Source organism: Phascolarctos cinereus, unplaced genomic scaffold (assembly GCF_003287225.1).
Source record: "Phascolarctos cinereus isolate Bilbo 61053 unplaced genomic scaffold, phaCin_HiC Scaffold_5;HRSCAF=322, whole genome shotgun sequence".
Taxonomy (NCBI): domain Eukaryota; kingdom Metazoa; phylum Chordata; class Mammalia; order Diprotodontia; family Phascolarctidae; genus Phascolarctos; species Phascolarctos cinereus.
The window spans coordinates 26,751,290-26,767,780 of record NW_027555958.1 but is presented as its reverse complement, the minus strand read 5'-3'; the positions used below and the strand labels follow the sequence as shown (position 1 = coordinate 26,767,780).

At 41.8% G+C, this 16,491-nt stretch overlaps 1 pseudogene; it reads left to right on the top strand.

Annotated features, from left to right (window-relative positions):
* The first annotated feature begins 2 nt into the window (after positions 1-2).
* LOC144457479 (translationally-controlled tumor protein-like) lies at positions 3-14,052 on the top strand (annotated as a pseudogene).
* The last annotated feature ends 2,439 nt before the right edge of the window (positions 14,053-16,491 follow it).

Genomic DNA, 16,491 nt, shown 5'->3' with positions numbered 1-16,491 from the left:
CGAAGTTTGACTGTCTTGTGCAACGACCCACATTTGTGCCGTGTGGCCCGACCCTAGCACCTCAGCGGACTTGACAGTTTTCCCATGGAAGGTGGCTGCCTACAAGAAAGAGAGCTCAAGTCCCTTGATTCTAAGGGGGTTTATCAGACACTCATGGTGGCATAATTCTTTTGGAATATTAAATCATGTGGACATTCCATCAGAATAATGATGGCCTCCTCCACCTCGTTGATGCCACTTACAGAGACCTGCCGATGCCAACACCCCACCCACCCAAAAATATTTAAAGGGAAACCTGGTCATGTCTTTACAGCAGTGCAGCAAGGGTGGGGGGTGAGTGTGGGTGTGGGTCGGGGTATTTGGATGGAAGAGGACCAGACTTAGATCTGAGTCCTTGCCCTTGGGTGACTTTGGAGGCAGGTGGGAGGTAGGGAAGGATGCTGCTTCTCTCTGAGCCTCAGTTTCCTTCCCTGTGAAATATATTTATCATCATCACTCGAGGTTGTGAATATCAAATGAGACAATGCATATTAACCACTTCATAAGCACAAAGTTAAGAAATGGGGAAGAATGCCACCAAGCATGTTATTTTCTGTTGAAAGATAGAGGAGTGGGAGGACTAACGTCTCTCCAATAACATATGGAGCCAGTGGTTGAAGATAGTTGGGCAAAGGCTTAAGAACAGCATAGTTTATGAAAGAGTCAACTTATTTTTTTTTAAGTATCTGATGATACAACAACAAAAAACCCTACTGATTCTGGAGTCAGAGTCAAATCCTTCCCCTGTCACATAGAAACAAGCTACTCTTGTTTAATTCTATATCTTGTTTGTACACAGCTGCACATTGTCTTTGCTGTTAGACCACAATTGTTACCTCTGTTGGAATGTTTCCTCATCTGGAAAAAGAGAAGGTTGTCCCAGCTGGCCTCTGATGAGGGCCTTTCTAGCTCTCTGATCTTGTAATCCATGATGTCATGATTGTACCAGTTGTCAATGGGGGCGGGGATTGACACCCTCCACCATATGACTGATTCCATGCAACCCATTCCCATCACCAGGAAGAGAGCTGAGAACTTCAGTCTGGCTCACAATGGAATCGTAGCATCAGCTTCATCTAGTTCATATAGACCCACCCCGCTCCATCAATAAATCCTCGGGGCCCTGTTTTCCTGCTAATAAGGTAGTGAGACAAAGTCACAGCCAGCCCATGGGGAGAGCTGCAGTTATTCAGGCTGGTGTCCACACGTGAACTTTCGCCCTTCTAGCCACATGTTCCCGTCCAGGAAAAAAGACAGCAGCGGCATCTATGGATGCGGGGGAAGAAATTACTTCACACTAATTCAAATAGGCATTTTTAAAATAGCCTGAAAATTCTGCGACCCATCTTCCCCTCTTCTCTTCCCCATACCTACTTCTCTTTCACCAACTTCCATGCAGAATGAGTCTGCGAGTATTTGCGTAAAACAGGATCCAGCAGTTGGCTTCCGTTTTGTAGATGAGGTCAGATTTGATTCCAAACAACATGGCATTTAGTGGAGTGAAAGACTTCCTAATCCGTTTTTGATTCTTTCAGGGCACACTGCAGGCTCTCTATTTAAAATACTAATGAATGGACATTTCCCGGGGCCCTATCAATTTAACTCAAATTAACAGTGACTGATTCTGCTGGCCCGAAAGACATATTAGTACTGAGTGCTTTTGTGACTCACTCCTTGCCTCGAATCTGGTGATGGGTTTTGTCGCGATGACTGGGTTCTGAAGGTGCCCAGTCCGGCGGTCTCGATTCTGTTTGTGCTTCTTTTGGACGAGAGATGCTCATGTTCTGAATAATCGAAATGACTTCATGAGCCACAGTGTCTGGGAGTCTTCCTTCTTGCCTTCAAGAATCGTGATGAGTTAGACATTCATGCAGCTTAGAGAGAGAAAAATCCGGGAGCACTGATTGCTAGCACAAAGAAGTCATTTCTGAATCCTTAGCGTGACTGACTCAGCCAAGGTCTGCCTCTCTCCTGGTAGATGGAAGCCAGAGGGTTTTGCAGGAATTCTGCGTGAACTCACATTTTGTAATTAGTTCCCAGGGCCACCTTCCCCAGCGTGGTTGCAAACATGGTGTTATGTTTCTCTTAATCAAGGCAGACCTGGACATTGACTTCGGGAGTGCTCAGATAACATCTTCACCTTCTTTCTCGGTTGTGTGTTGAGGGACTAATTAGTAGTCATCATGTGAGTGGTTAGATGAGGAAGGTGTGCTGAGTGTCATTAAGAGCCTAGCCTTTTCAATTATATTTCGACTTTCAAAGCGGGATAGAATGTGTTATGGAAGCAGGAATATCCTGCTGGGTTCCAGTCATCGGCTGCGGATATGTAAGGGGACTGGAAGTAGCTGGGCCGGCTTTGGGAGATGTGTGTTTTCACTGTACTTGTCTCTAAACGGGATCTGTTGGAGCCAAGAAGGGCAGAATGAGGTGGAAATGTCTCTGTCCCACCTTGTTTGTGGGGTCTTAGCTCTAGAGCTTGAAGAGAACTTAGAGGTCATCTCATCCAATCCCTTTGGTTTACAGAGGAGGAAACTGAGGCCCAGGGAGGTAGAGGCACTTGGGACCCTAGTTCTAGAGCTGGAAAAGACATCAGAGGCTAAGAGACTCAGGGCCATATGACGAGGATGTATTCCAGTCAGGATTTGGACCCAGGTTCTCCTAGGACCCCATTTTTTATCCCATTTCTATTTCTTGTTTGCACATGGCTACATGTTGTTTCCCCCCTTAGACCATGAGCTTCTTGAGAACAGGGACCAGTTTTTGCCTCTCTTTGTGCCCCCAACACTTAGCACAGTACCTGGCACACAGTAGGTGTTTAATAAATGCTAGTTAACTAATTTACTCCAGAACCAATACCTTCCCCACTAAACTGCTTGATGAGTTTTCCAAGACCACAAATATGGTCTCCGTTCCTGAGAGAGCAAGTCGTATGTCCTACCTACCTCCCATTGCACACGGGACCCCCACCCACATTCAGATGTTGTGCTTCTAATGGGGAGGCAGTATATATTAATGAAAAGAATTGGGTTTAAATACAACCTCTTCTACTAATGCGATCTTAGGTAAGGTAAGAGAAACAACGGTTTCTTTTTAGCTCTCGACTTTCTCTTCTGTGAAATGGGGGTAATAAAACTTACCCAACCTCATAATAGCTCCCATTTATAAGGCTCTGAGGTTTCCAAAGCATTTTACACGTTACCTCATTTAATAGGGTGGCTCGGTAGTGCCATAGTGCACAGAACATCTGGCCTAGAGTGAGTCCGAATCCTGCCTTAGACACTCACTAGCTGCGTGACCCTGGGCAAGTCTGTTTGCCTCAGTTTCCTCATCTGTCAAATGAGCCGGAGAAGGAAATGACAAACCACTGGAGTATCTTTGCCAAGAAAACCCCGAATGGTAGAAAGGACTCAGTGACAGCAGCCTCATTTAATCCTCACGACAGCCCTGGGAAACGAGTAGTATTATTATCGCCCCCATTTCACAGATGAGGAAACCACAGATCAGAGGTTAAATAGCTTGTCCAAGATTATACAACTGCTATGTGTTTAAGGCAGGATTTGAACCCAGGTCTTCCTGACTCCCAAGTTCAGCCCTCTATCCAGTATGCTGTGGTGTTTAACCCACTTCATAGGGTGATTTTTCCCCCCAATCAGGCCATCAGTAAACATTTATTAGGCACCCACTGTGTACCAGGCATTCAACCCTGCAGATACAAAGACAAGACAAAGCCTGCCCTCTGGGGGCTTACATTTTATTGGAGGAGAAGGAAGTGTCATGATTGCTCTCGATACTCCATTTTCCTGGGACCTTTTGGTGCCCATAGAGGGGATGCCACGCCCTTGGGTAATGGCAGAAGTGCCTCTGCGATGGTCTAAAATAAATGCTGCAAGGTGGATGTGGAAGGGGAATCTCCCCACTTCTGAGGGGCTGCTTTTACAAAGTTAAAGTCCTTACCCGTTGGCCTGTGGGACAGCCTGCTGCTTGTTTCACTGGGCCTTTCTGCAGGGAAGCAGACACGCTTCCTTGTAGGGGAAGGCACACAGAAGCTGGCGGGGCTGCCTGCTGCCAGGGCCTCTAATTAACTGCACATTAGGAGTTAGAGCAAGGGAGGCTAGCTTCTCTCCCTCTGCCAAACTGAGCTGCTAATTACCAAACACAGGAGCTCAGGTTGTTTTGTACTGAATTAATATTAGCAGAGCCCAAAGGCAGGGAAGTAGCGCAGAAACAATGCTGTCCTCCAAGGGCTTATCCTGCTCGTGGTTCTAGGAAAGGCCATCTGGCCGTCATTTTGCCATTGAAGAAATTGAGACCAAGAGAGATAAAGTGACTTAGGATCATAGCTCTAGATCTGGCAGGGCCCTCCGAGGCCCAGTCCAACCCCCTCACTTTATAGAAAAGGAAGCCAAGGCCGAGGGTGGTTCTGTGACTTGCTCCAGGCCACGTAGGTCAAAGAACCAGCGCTTTGGAGCAGTGTAGAGGCCATCGATCTTAAAAGGGAGAGAGATGAAGGGACTTACGCAGAATTACTGAGCCAGTAACTGTTCTCCTAATAAAGTAGAATTTGAACTCAGGTCTTCATTACTCTTAAGTCCAGTGCATCTAGCTTATTAACTAATGTTAATAATTAATAATAATAATAGTTAATAATTAGTGCTTCCTCAAAGAAAATCATAAGCTCTTTGAGGGCAGCCACTATCTTTTGTCTTTTTTTTTTGTGTCCCCAGCACTTAGCGCAGTGCCTGGCACATAGTAGGCACTTAATAAATGTTGATTGACTGATTGATTGTAGGGAAGTAAGCAGTCTTTGAGAAAGACTGTGTACATTGCCCTATGAGGCCAGTAAGAAAGTTAGTGGCTGCTCATTGGCACAGTGGGTAGAGCATTAGAGTTGGAGTTTGGAAGACCGGAGTTCAAATCCACCTTCAGACACTTACTAGCTGTGTGACCCTGCGCAAGTCACTTAAGCTCCATTTGCCTCAATTTCCTCATCTGTAAAATGGAGATCCTAATAGCCCCTACCTCCCAGAGCTCTTATGAGGATCAGATGAGTTAATAATTGTAAAGTGCTTACTCAGTGCACATAGTAGGTACTATATAAATGTTAGTTGTTGTTGTTACTATTATCATATGAATCTCTGAACCCCACCAGTACCTGATGACAGATCTGTTCTGTGAAGCCCCTGATGAGTGATCCCTCAGCCTTGGAGACTTGAAGACCCCAACTTCTGCCTTGGGAGACAGTCTTCCTGGGTGGCTGTGGCCGAATATCTGGTGGCGAACCTCTTTGAATATAGCTTAGCTGTTTTGCCAGTGGAGACTCAGTCCTTCTCTGGGCCTCATTATTTGAAGCATTTCCAGTAATTAGAATTATAGGATTTAGAGCTATAAAGGACCTTGGTGATGTTTCCTTTTTACAGGTGAGGAAACTGAGGCTCAGATCACCTGTCTAAGGCCATCCTGATTGCAAGGAGCAGAATCAGGATTTGAACTCAGATCCTCCAATACTCCATTGCTCTTCCCACAAGGTATTTGACCCTGGGATTTCCCAGAAATTGCGGTCCACTGGAACAGCTTTGGAGAATTTGGGCTCATCATACTGAGGGGATGAGGAACAAACAGAAACTGAGAGGCCTGAGATGCAGGAGGTAGGGGAAGAGTGTGGTGTGAAGGGGCCTTGATGGAGAAGATGGGGTGAGAGAAGGCTGGATTCAGAATGAAAGGACCTCACCCTGAGTCACAGTCGGTAAGAATGTATGAAGCACCTACTATGTGCTAAGCCTCAGACTTAGAATCCTACTTCAGCTACCTTCTAGCTCAGTGACTAACTGGCTTCTGCAAGACTGGGCTTTGGACGACATCTTTCCCAGCTCACAATCTATGATCCTAACTCCTAGAGCCCTCAAAACGCTCCCCAGAGCAGGGGGTCTCCAAAGTGAGGGCTGACGTGACCCCAAAGGAGATGGGCCTAACTAATGAGTATGATCTGTCCAGCACCTGCCAAGTATAAGATCCTACTCCAGCCCTTCATTTTGTGGGAGAAGAAATCCAGGACCACAGAGAGAAAGGCATCTGCCCAGAGTCACACAGGTTAGCGGCATGATCAACCTGGTGTTCCACCACACTGCCTCTGTTGGAGGAATGGATGAACGTTGGTGGAATCAGCCTTTGAATTTCTAGCAGAAATCCTGAGGACAAGCACAAAGGCAAACATATGCCCCCACAAAGAAGCCCTAGCCTCCAATTCTGTATAAAAGTAACTTTTCACAGGAGGGGCTATAAAGTCCTAAATTCCTTTTCTTGAGTGGCTTCTGAAGGCAGTCCCTTCAGAATAGTCTGAGAGTTGGAAAGGCCCACAGAAGCCCCAGGTCAGATCTGAAACAAGCCTCCTTCCAGTGAACCATGCTGTTATTCTGAAGGCAGTTCATTTGTTAAATGAGTTCATCACTTAACAAATGATACATCTGTTTAACATTTATCATTCATCATTTTGCATGACTGCATATATCTGATCGGTATCAAATTGCTTGCCTTTTCAAGGAGGGGTAATGAAGGGAGGGAAAGAATATGGAACTAAAACTTTTTAAAAAAGAATCAAATTTTTTGTTACATGTAATTCAGAAAAATAAAACAAAAAATTAAATGTAAAAAAATTATCATTCATTTATCAAATATTTTTGAGTGCCAACTATGTGTACACCACATTGGGGAAGATTTTGTAGTCAATAGTGTTTTAGACCTTGAATCAGGAAGACCTGAGCAAATCTTGCTTCAGACATGTACCCGTTGTGTGAATACTGGGGAAGTCAACTGTACCTGAGTCTCAGTTTCCGGCCTCTTTTGTTTATATTTCCCTCAATGATGATAATTTTATGTTATGCAATATAACATAGTGGGCAGAGAATTAGAGCTGGATTCAAATCCTGCCTCCATTACCTGCTAACTTCGTGACCCTGGGTAAATTACTTAACTTATCAGTGCTTTGGGCAACTCCCTAAGAATAAGTTTCAGCATTTTTTTTTAACTTCAACTCACCCTCATGCCCTCTGTCTGTGTAGACTCCTTCCAACTACCCTCATAACCATGAATTTCTCAGAAATTACACGTATCACATTCCCATATAGGAATATAAAGAGTTTAACTTTATTGGGTCCTTTTGGATTACTCTTTCATATTTACCTTTGTACGCTTCTCTTGATTCTGGTGTTTGAATGTCAGATTTTTCATTCAGCTCTGGTCTTTTCATCAGGAATGCTTGAAACACTTCTATTTCATTAAATATACGTTTCCCCATGGAAGGATTAGTCTGTTTTGTTGGGTAGGTTATTCTTGGTCGCAATCCTAGCTCCTTTACCTTCTAGAATATATATTCTAAGCCCTCTGCTCCTTTAACACAGAAGCTGTTAAACTTTGTTTGATCCTGACTATGGCTCCATGCTATTTGAATTGTTTCTTTCTGGCTGATGGTAATATTTTCTTCTTGACTTGGGAGCTCTGAAATTTTGCTGTTATATTCCTGGGAGTTTTAATTTTGGGGATCTCTTTCAGGAGGTGATCAGTGGATCCTTTCAGTTTCTGTTTTATCCTCTGTTTCTGGAATATCAGGGCAATTTTCCTCAGTAATTTCTTGAAAGGTGATGTCTAGGCTCTTTTTTTAAAAATTATTATGGCTTTCAGGTATTCTAAGAATTTTTAAATTATCTCTGCACCTAAGGCCAATTTTCCCATATAATTGCTTGAAATACGATGTCTAAGCACTTTTTAAAATTATAGCTTTCAGCTAGTACAAAATGTCTTAAATTAACTGTCTTCAATCTATTTTCCAGGTCAGTTTTCCCTATATTTCACATTTTCTTCTATTTTTTCCACTCTTTTGACTTTGTTTTGTTGTTTCTTGATGTCTCATGGAGTAATTAGCTTCCACTTGCCCAATTCTAATTTTTAAGGAATTATTTTATGGGAAGACTTACATGAACCAATGCAGGGTGAAGTGAGGAGAAGCAGGAGAACATTGTACAAAGTAAAGTAATATTGCATGATGATCAACTGTTGAATGACTTAGCTATTCTCAGCAACACAGTGATCCAAGACAATTCCAAATGACTTATGATGAAAAATGCTATCCACCTTTCCCTAACTAATGTGAGATTATAGTCACACCTGAAACCCTGATGATGGGTATTTGCTATCCAAGATCTTAGGGGCTGCTAATGAAGTATTATTCTGAGTTTAACTCCAGGGATGGTTATCAAGGAACTGAGTGAGCTACTGACCCATGATGCCAGAAACCCTGTGGCTGGGGGAGGGGGAGATGTCTATGAGCTACATCTATGCACTGCGGAGGGTGTTCTCATTGGAAGGTCAGGAGAATGACTATTCTGCATGGGCTAAGGTGGGATTCTCCTGACTCAGTTTCCCCACTATGACACCTGACTTTAAGACCTTAAGCCTTGCTCAATGCAGTTGGCCATTATATAACTTCTGCCTAGAATTGACATGAAGTTGGGGAAGCATTATTCCCTTACTTTAGTTATGTCTCTATTATTTCATGGCAAATTTGTATAGTTTTAAGTTTTATAAGCACAATATCAAATCTATTAAACAATAGATTGATGCTGGAACATCTGAGGTTATTAGAGTAAGAAACAAGTTTAAGATTGAGCTATTTGGCCTAGAATTTTAGAATTAAGTATTCAGCCTTGACATCTGCTACTAGTATATTCCTGTTAAGTTAGGGTCCTTTAATTCCTCATAATGGTATGGGGATTATTAGGCCAAAGGCTTGTGAAACCAGGATATTATTCTGTTACTTAGTTAATGTCAAAGTTGTTATTAGTTATATATTAGTTAGTGATATATTAGTCAATATCAAACTTTTCTCAGTTTGTTACAATTAGTTAATGTTAAAAGAAGAATGGCTTGTAGACTATCTTGTAAATGCCTTAAAAGAAGCATCCACTTTAATTAAGGGTTATTTATTTCTACATGATCAGAAGTTGGAATTGTCTCATTACTTGATATGTACAGTTTTTAAATTGATTACTCAATGTAATTATGTATGGATTAGAGTCTGTTATTAATTCCTCAGTGGAATCTCATCCTTCTGATGGAGGAATATGAGTAAGAATGTATAATAATAGAGACATGAGGGTTGAGTTTGCTTTCATTATTTGACCTGGTTATTGGCAAGGTAATTTAAAATTGTGTTAATATCAATCTTGTAGGACAGTGGACTTAAGAAAGAGGATCTCTACAAGAAGACAGTCTGCTGGACACTGCTTGAACAGCATTTAGACTAGAAAACTTCACCGCATGATGTCCAGAACACCAATCAGAAAACTGCACTAGATGCCTTAAATGGACTAAGGCATTGCAAGGTCTAACCATGTTAGCTGAAGAATTGGCAGAGAACTCTGGGATAGATAATTCATTGACTAGATGATTAGAGTCATGGATTGGAAAATGGGAAGGAATGGCAGTATCTATTTTTAGTAATGGCTGAGGTGTTAACAGGGGTTGGAGTTATAAAATACCCTGTGTTTGAGGACTAGTGCAGAGGTTAATAGAAACCACCATTACCAAACAAATGCCTGGGCAATACTAGGACCAAATTTGAGGGGGATGTGGAAATAAAAATTATGGATGAAAGAAGAGGAAGGAATGTGAGAAATAGCTAGTTTTCATTTCCACAAAAGTCACCTGAAACCTAAGAAATGGGTTAGGTGGAAGTTGAACAAAGGAAGCCATACATTAGAATAAGAAACCACTGTTGGTGGGTGAATAGACTAACCAGGTGAGATTAGGTATCGATGAACAAATCCACATACTAAGCAAGGGGGGGTGTTTCCATACCCAAATAAGAGCAAAAGTGGGTGCAGGCCTGGGTCCCCAAATCATAGGGAGTAGGAGATGTAATTAGGGGCAGAGACTCAGGTGGAGAAATTAGGCACTTTGGATAGGCTCTAACCTCTGTGGTACCCAGCCAATGGGAAAACAGGAGAGGGAAATTAGAATCAGGAATAGGGAATAAAAAGCTGTGTACCTGTCTGACACAGGTGTGCACATACGTGGGATACCCAGTCTGGCCAGGTCGTTAATAAAAGTTCTTCTTGGTTCAAAAAAAATGCTATCCACCTTCAGAGAAAGAACTGAGTTTGAATGTAGATTGAAGCATACTTTTAAAAAAAAACTTTTTTTTCTTGTTCTGTGTTTCTTTTGCAACATGGTTAATATGGAAATGTTTTGAATGATTTCACATACGTAATCTGTATAAAATTGCTTGCCTTTTTAAAGAGGGGTGGGCAAGGAGGAAGGGAGAGAATTTGGAACTCAAAAATGACGGAAAAGAACATTAAAATTTTTAACATGTAATTGAGAAATATGTAATGAAATAAATAAAAAATATATTGGGAAAAAAGGAATTATTTTCTTCAGTGAGTTTTGACCTTTTTTTTCCCATTTGTCCAATTCTGTTTTTTAAGGAGTTATTTTCTTTAGTGAATTTTTGTGCTTCTTTCACCGTTAAGCCAATTTTATTTTTAAAGGTGTTACTTTCTTCAGTAATTTTTTGGGCCTGTCTTACCAAGCTGCTAATTCTCGTCTTACAACTTTTTTTTTTCATCATTCTCATTTCTTTCCCCAATTTTTTCTCTACCACTCTTAACTCTTTCTTGAACTCTTTCAGGAATTCTTGTTGGTCTTGGTCCAATTAACATTTTTCTTTGAGACTGTGCTTGTAGTGTTTTCACAGCTTCTGCGTTTGTGTCTTGGTCTTCCTTGCCAAAGTAGTAGCTTTTTTTGATCATTTTTTCCAGTTTATTTCTTTACTCTGAATTTTATGTTAAAATTGGGCGCTGGTCACCTGGGGGTGGGAAAGCGCTGTTCCAAGCTTCAGCCTTTTTTATGCCACTGTTTTCAGAGCTAGTTCTGGAGGTCTGCAAGTTTTCAGTGCTTCCAGGGTGGTGTGATCCAGGGAGAGGTGTAGTCACTGCTCTCCTGGTCTGTGCTCTGGTCTTTCCCCAGGAAGGCCTCTGCTTCCCTGTAGCCACAAGTACTACTGCTTCTTTTGGCCCTGGAACTGTGACTAGTGTGGCTCTCGTGTGGCTAGAAGTGCCAGAGCCCTTCTCTGCCTTGGAACTCCAACCAGGGCCCCTAATCCTTTGTGACCAACCCCAAGTGCTCCTTTCTACCCTGGAATTATGACCTAGCTGCATATAGAAAAAAAAAGTTGCCAGTTAGTACCAGTTGCACTCAGTACCAGCAAAGGGCTCCCTGTAATCTCTTTCTGACTAGTTGGCTAAGAGTTCCCAAAGCTGCTGCTGCCACTGTTGTGACCACCTCCAAGGCCAGATGCTGATCGCAGACCTCTTCTGCCAACCTTCTAGGCTGGAAAAATGTCTCAACCTGAGGCAACAAAAGTGTCTCTACCACTCCAAAATTTGATTTGAGGTGTTATTTAAAATATTTATTTTAAAATTCTTTGGAGGGGAATGTTGAGAGAGTTCAGCTGGGTTGCTGCCTCTAATCCATCAGCAAATTTTCAGTTTGCGTTGGCAGAATGAAGTTCCCTACACTGGTGGAATCAGATAAAACAAAAACAAAAACAATGGTCTGCAAAGAAATGTTTAAGATTCATACCTTTTTGCATATGTCATAAGCTCTTTATTTCCCAGCACATGATGGCTTTTTTTTTTTTTTTGCGGATCCTGTGGGAACTGGAGACACATATATTTTCAAAGATTTCCAGCTGAAGTCTCCACAGGTCTATCAAGTCCAATTTCCCCCCAATATTTTGTTCACATCTGTAATTTCCTTCTTTTTTTATCTTTCTGTTGAATTTGTCAAGATATGACAGAGGAAAGGTAAAGTCACCTAGGATTTATTTCTTATTGTTCAGGTCTTTTAAAAAAAATTAGTTAGCTTTTTCTTTAAGAACTTAGTTGCTAAGTCATTTGGTACACACATACTTACTATTGTCATTGCTTCACTATCTAAGGTGCTTTTAATCATAAAGTAGTTTCCCTAATTTTCACTTTTAATGGTGTCTGTGTTTGCTATTTAAAAAAAATTCCGTCAGTGATTTATGACTTCATTATCTTTGTGTGGAATCTTCCTCCACCAGTGAATGTCAGCAGGTTGCTTGGGAGTAGGAAGAGGTTAAATGGTTTGTCCATGGCCACACACTTGCCATAAGCTACATGTGAGACTCTTCTCCCTCCCCCACCCTACCTTTTTGTTTAATCGGCTTTCATTTGTGCCTTACTCCTCAGGTATATTTCACTTACCCCCTGACCTTCCTTTCAGTCCTCCCAAGGATTGAGTTTTATCTGCTCCCTTTTCAAAATATTCTTCCCTCACATTTCTACCCTTGTGTTTTCAGCATCGTGTATTCTGGATGTTCCATAAACACTATGATAGATTTATCACTTCATGACAGCATGTTACCACTGAGTTGTCCTTGACTTGTGTGTGTCTTGTATTCAATTACAAATAACCTCTTTTAAAATTTTAACAACTTGATACATTTTAATATTAAGACCCCTTCTCAGAACTGTATATCTCAGCAGGAAAGAGTTACCTCTTCTGATCTAGTTGAAGAATATTCTTTTTTCATGATGAAGTAGTGCTCAGTTTTGCAGGAAAGATAATTTTGAGGTGCAGGTCAGTTTCTTTTGCATTTGAGCTTATATTTTAGGCTCTCCATTATTTCCTGTTTTCATTGAATAGATTCATGTCTGTCAAATTCATTGATGTGTAAATTGCCTCCTCCTAGTTACTTACAAAATTCTCCCTTTGACATTGAAGTGGTAGAATTTGGCAATTACATTTCTGGGGAGGTTAAATTTAAGATTCCTCTTGTGGCAACCAGTAGGTATTTTATCCACTGGCATTCTGCCCTTCTGGACAGTTGTTTTCAAATGATTTTCTGGAATATGATATTTAAAGTCTTTGTTTTTTCACACTTTTTTTTTTCTGGGAGACCAACCATTATCACATTGTCTTGCTGAATTCTGTCATCTAGATCTGTTCCTTTACTTTGTAGAGCTCTGAAAATGCAATCAAATTAATAATACAATTGCTTCTGCAAAATGAATTACCCTGTGGCTCCCTCCACTTCCTTTAATGTGTTATCCTCCTCTATTAAAATATAAGCTCCTTGAGAACAGAGACTGTCTTTCTTTCGCTTTTGTTTCCCAAGAACCTACACCATAATGCACATGTTTTTCTGCCCACTCCCTCTTTCCCCCACCAAGTGCTGCTCTGGTTGAATCACACTCACACTGAGCTCTGGGTTCCCACTACCACGCCCCTCCTTCCACCACCATGATCATCTACCAGCACCTCGTCAGCCATGGTATGATGTTCTCTGACATGTACAAGATCCAAGAGATCACCATGGGGCTGTGCTAGAGGTAGAGGGGAAGATGGTCAGTAGGACCGAGGGGACCATTGATGATGCATTCATCAGTGGAAATGCCTCTGCTGAAGGTCCTGAGGATGAAGGAACATAGATGCCACTGTAATCATTGGAATTGACATAATAATGAATCATCATCTGCAAGAAACTAGCTTCATAAAATAATCCTACAAAAAGTATGTCAAAGACTACATGAAATCAACCAAAGGCAGACATGAAAAACAGAAGACAGTAAAACTGTCATAAAATGATGGGAGCTGCAGAACAAATCAAACACATCCAAATGTAATTTAAAAAAGATAAACTAGCGGTTCTTCATAGGTAAAAACATGAATCCAGAGGGCATGGTGGCTCTCGTGGACTTCCATGAGGATGGTGTGACCCATTTATGATTTTCTTTAACAATGGTTTGGAAATAGAAAAATGTTAACACATTCAGCTGATTACTTTGGCTCACCTGTCATCCTAACTGGGCTGCCACTTTTTGTCCTCTCCTCAGCACCAGGACTTGGACAAACCTGGGCTGATGTCATCTAGAACTTTATTCATTTATTTTTGACCTTGATTTATTTGGGAGTGGAGGTATTGTTTTTAAAAATCTGTCATGTAGGTTGTCTAAAATAAAACATATTTAAACCCATTCAAGAGAATTCTTCTTGGTCTAATGTTTTGTAAACTGAAATTATAGTAACTTGCTGCGGTTGTACTTCAAGATCATTGTAGAGAGATAGACTTCCCTGCAGTTGACTCCTTGTGAAACTGGAATCTAAATTCTGTTTGCTAGTTAAACCTGAGTTGAATAAGGGGAAAGATGCCCACAGATGTGCCAACAATATGAAGTAGACCTTTCTACATTTTCATTTTGTCTGCAAGCTGAAGCAGAGTTAGCTCTGGAGGAGATTACATCCAGACTGAATCAAATGAAACCATGTAAAACAAACAAACAAACAAACAAACAAAAAGAACATAATGCTCATTCATTCATGCATGCATGCATGTACTCCCAACGGCATACATACATGTATGTCATCCAGTTTTTCCACTTTAGAATTTGCTCTGCTGTTATTCCTTCTCTGCATTTTTCATGGAGGAGCAGAGGGGCTCCTCCAAAAGCCCACCATATAGCTGAGATTTTCTACCGTCTTTTCTACATTGTCAGTTTTCACGTACATCTTGAAGTCCTTCTTTACCCAGTCTTTTGCCAATGTTATAGGTGCCACCTTTCCCCTTAAATCTCTTATTGGGATTCCAAAGCTCTGTGGCACCAACGCAGCCTGTCCATTTTTGTCTTCTGGAGTTGTCGTTGGTTTTGAGTCGCTTTTTTTTCCTTTTGGAGAGTTTGTCCCCTCTTTTATTCTGCAGTTTTTTCCCGCACCGACCTCAGGTCTCTTTGGTTTTTTCGCTTCTTCAATCTTTCTATTAGTTTTTCCTCTGGTGTCTTTATGTGAGGAAAGAGCTCTTTCCTTTCCCGTCTTCTTGCTTTCGTTCTTTCTTTTCCTCGGTGCGTTTGTCATTGCGTGGAGGTGATGAAGGAGAACTGGGCTGAGTCATAGCCATTCATTTACCATCTTGGGGGGAGTCAAACCAGCTGGATTTTGAGAAATCAAGTGCAGTGGATTTGAGATGAGCCTGGTTCTGTTGATTTCTTGGGATGGGATGAAGAACTTATGAGCGAGCGCGCTCCATGCACTAATATGCAATTTGTCGGCCCATTTGAAGGTCAGAACGTATAAATTTATGCCTGGAAGGAATGTTAGAGGTCAACTAGTCTAACCCCTTCATTTTACAGATATGTAAAGTAAGACTCTGGACTGGTGGTGGGGAGCCTGCGGCCTCGAGGCCACATGTGGCCCTCTAGGTCCTCAAGTGCAACCCTCTGACTGAATCCAAACTTCACAGAACAAATCCTTTTATTAAGGGGACTTGAGGTCCCGGAGGGCCATATGTGGCCTCGAGGCTGCAGGTTCCCCACCCCTGTTCTGGACAAATCCCTGAGCTCACAGCCTTGGTTTCTTCATCTGTAAAATGGGAATAATAATAGCACCTTCCCAACAGGGTTGTTGTATCAAATGAGATAACCTGTGTAAAGCACTTTGCAACTTTAGGGTGCAATATAAATGCTCGTTGTTGTTGTTAATATGCAGAGCCAACATGCCCTTTTGGGGTTTGGCTGCTCTAACATCCGTGACGACCTTCTCATCTGTGAGCCAGGGTGACTGCTAAAGGAAAAGAGGTCTAACCTTCCTGCATGAGCTGGGAACAACTCCCTGGGCTTTGGAGTCGTTTGTGAGATGAGAACCATGTATCTTGACCCAATATGCACCAGGACATTTAATGCTTTCTCAGAAATTGCTTGTATTTCCCTTACCAGATTTAAAGTAGATTGGAATGGAATGTATCCTAGCAGGACGCTCAGCCTATCGGAGATTCTGCAGTGCAGGGAATCTACCACAATTGCTTCTGTTCTCTGCTCCTAGGCCTTTTGTCAGGTAAACAGTCAAACACTTCATTTGGTGGCTCAGAAACTGCAGAGGGTTTTTTTCCCCCCCAGATCCCATCCTGAGGTTCTAAGAGTTAAGAGACTGAGAGGCCCCGTTCGTCATTCTTTACAGAGTCTAAGGCACATGGGACTGAGGACCCAGACCTTTGGACATAGAACTTGCTGACCTGTGTTAGCTGTGGGCAGGTCACTCCATCAGGCTGAACCTCAGCTTCCTCTAGATGATGGGGACGAAGCTGCCGAACTAGGGTTTGGTTAGATAAACTGGATCAGACCTGTGATTTCTTTCTCTAAAAATGTCATACACACACATGCAGATACGTACATATTATACACACACACACACACACACACACACACACACATACACATTAGGTCTCTTGTAGAGTAAAAAATTTAAGTGATCTCTGAAAGCACATGTAATATCTCCCATCTGTAGCCCCCATCTCTCTATTTTAAAAAGTGAAGAGAAATCTAATTTTTTCTTCTATCCATTTTCTCTCTTCCTCATTAAAAAATAAAAATAAAAACCAATTCC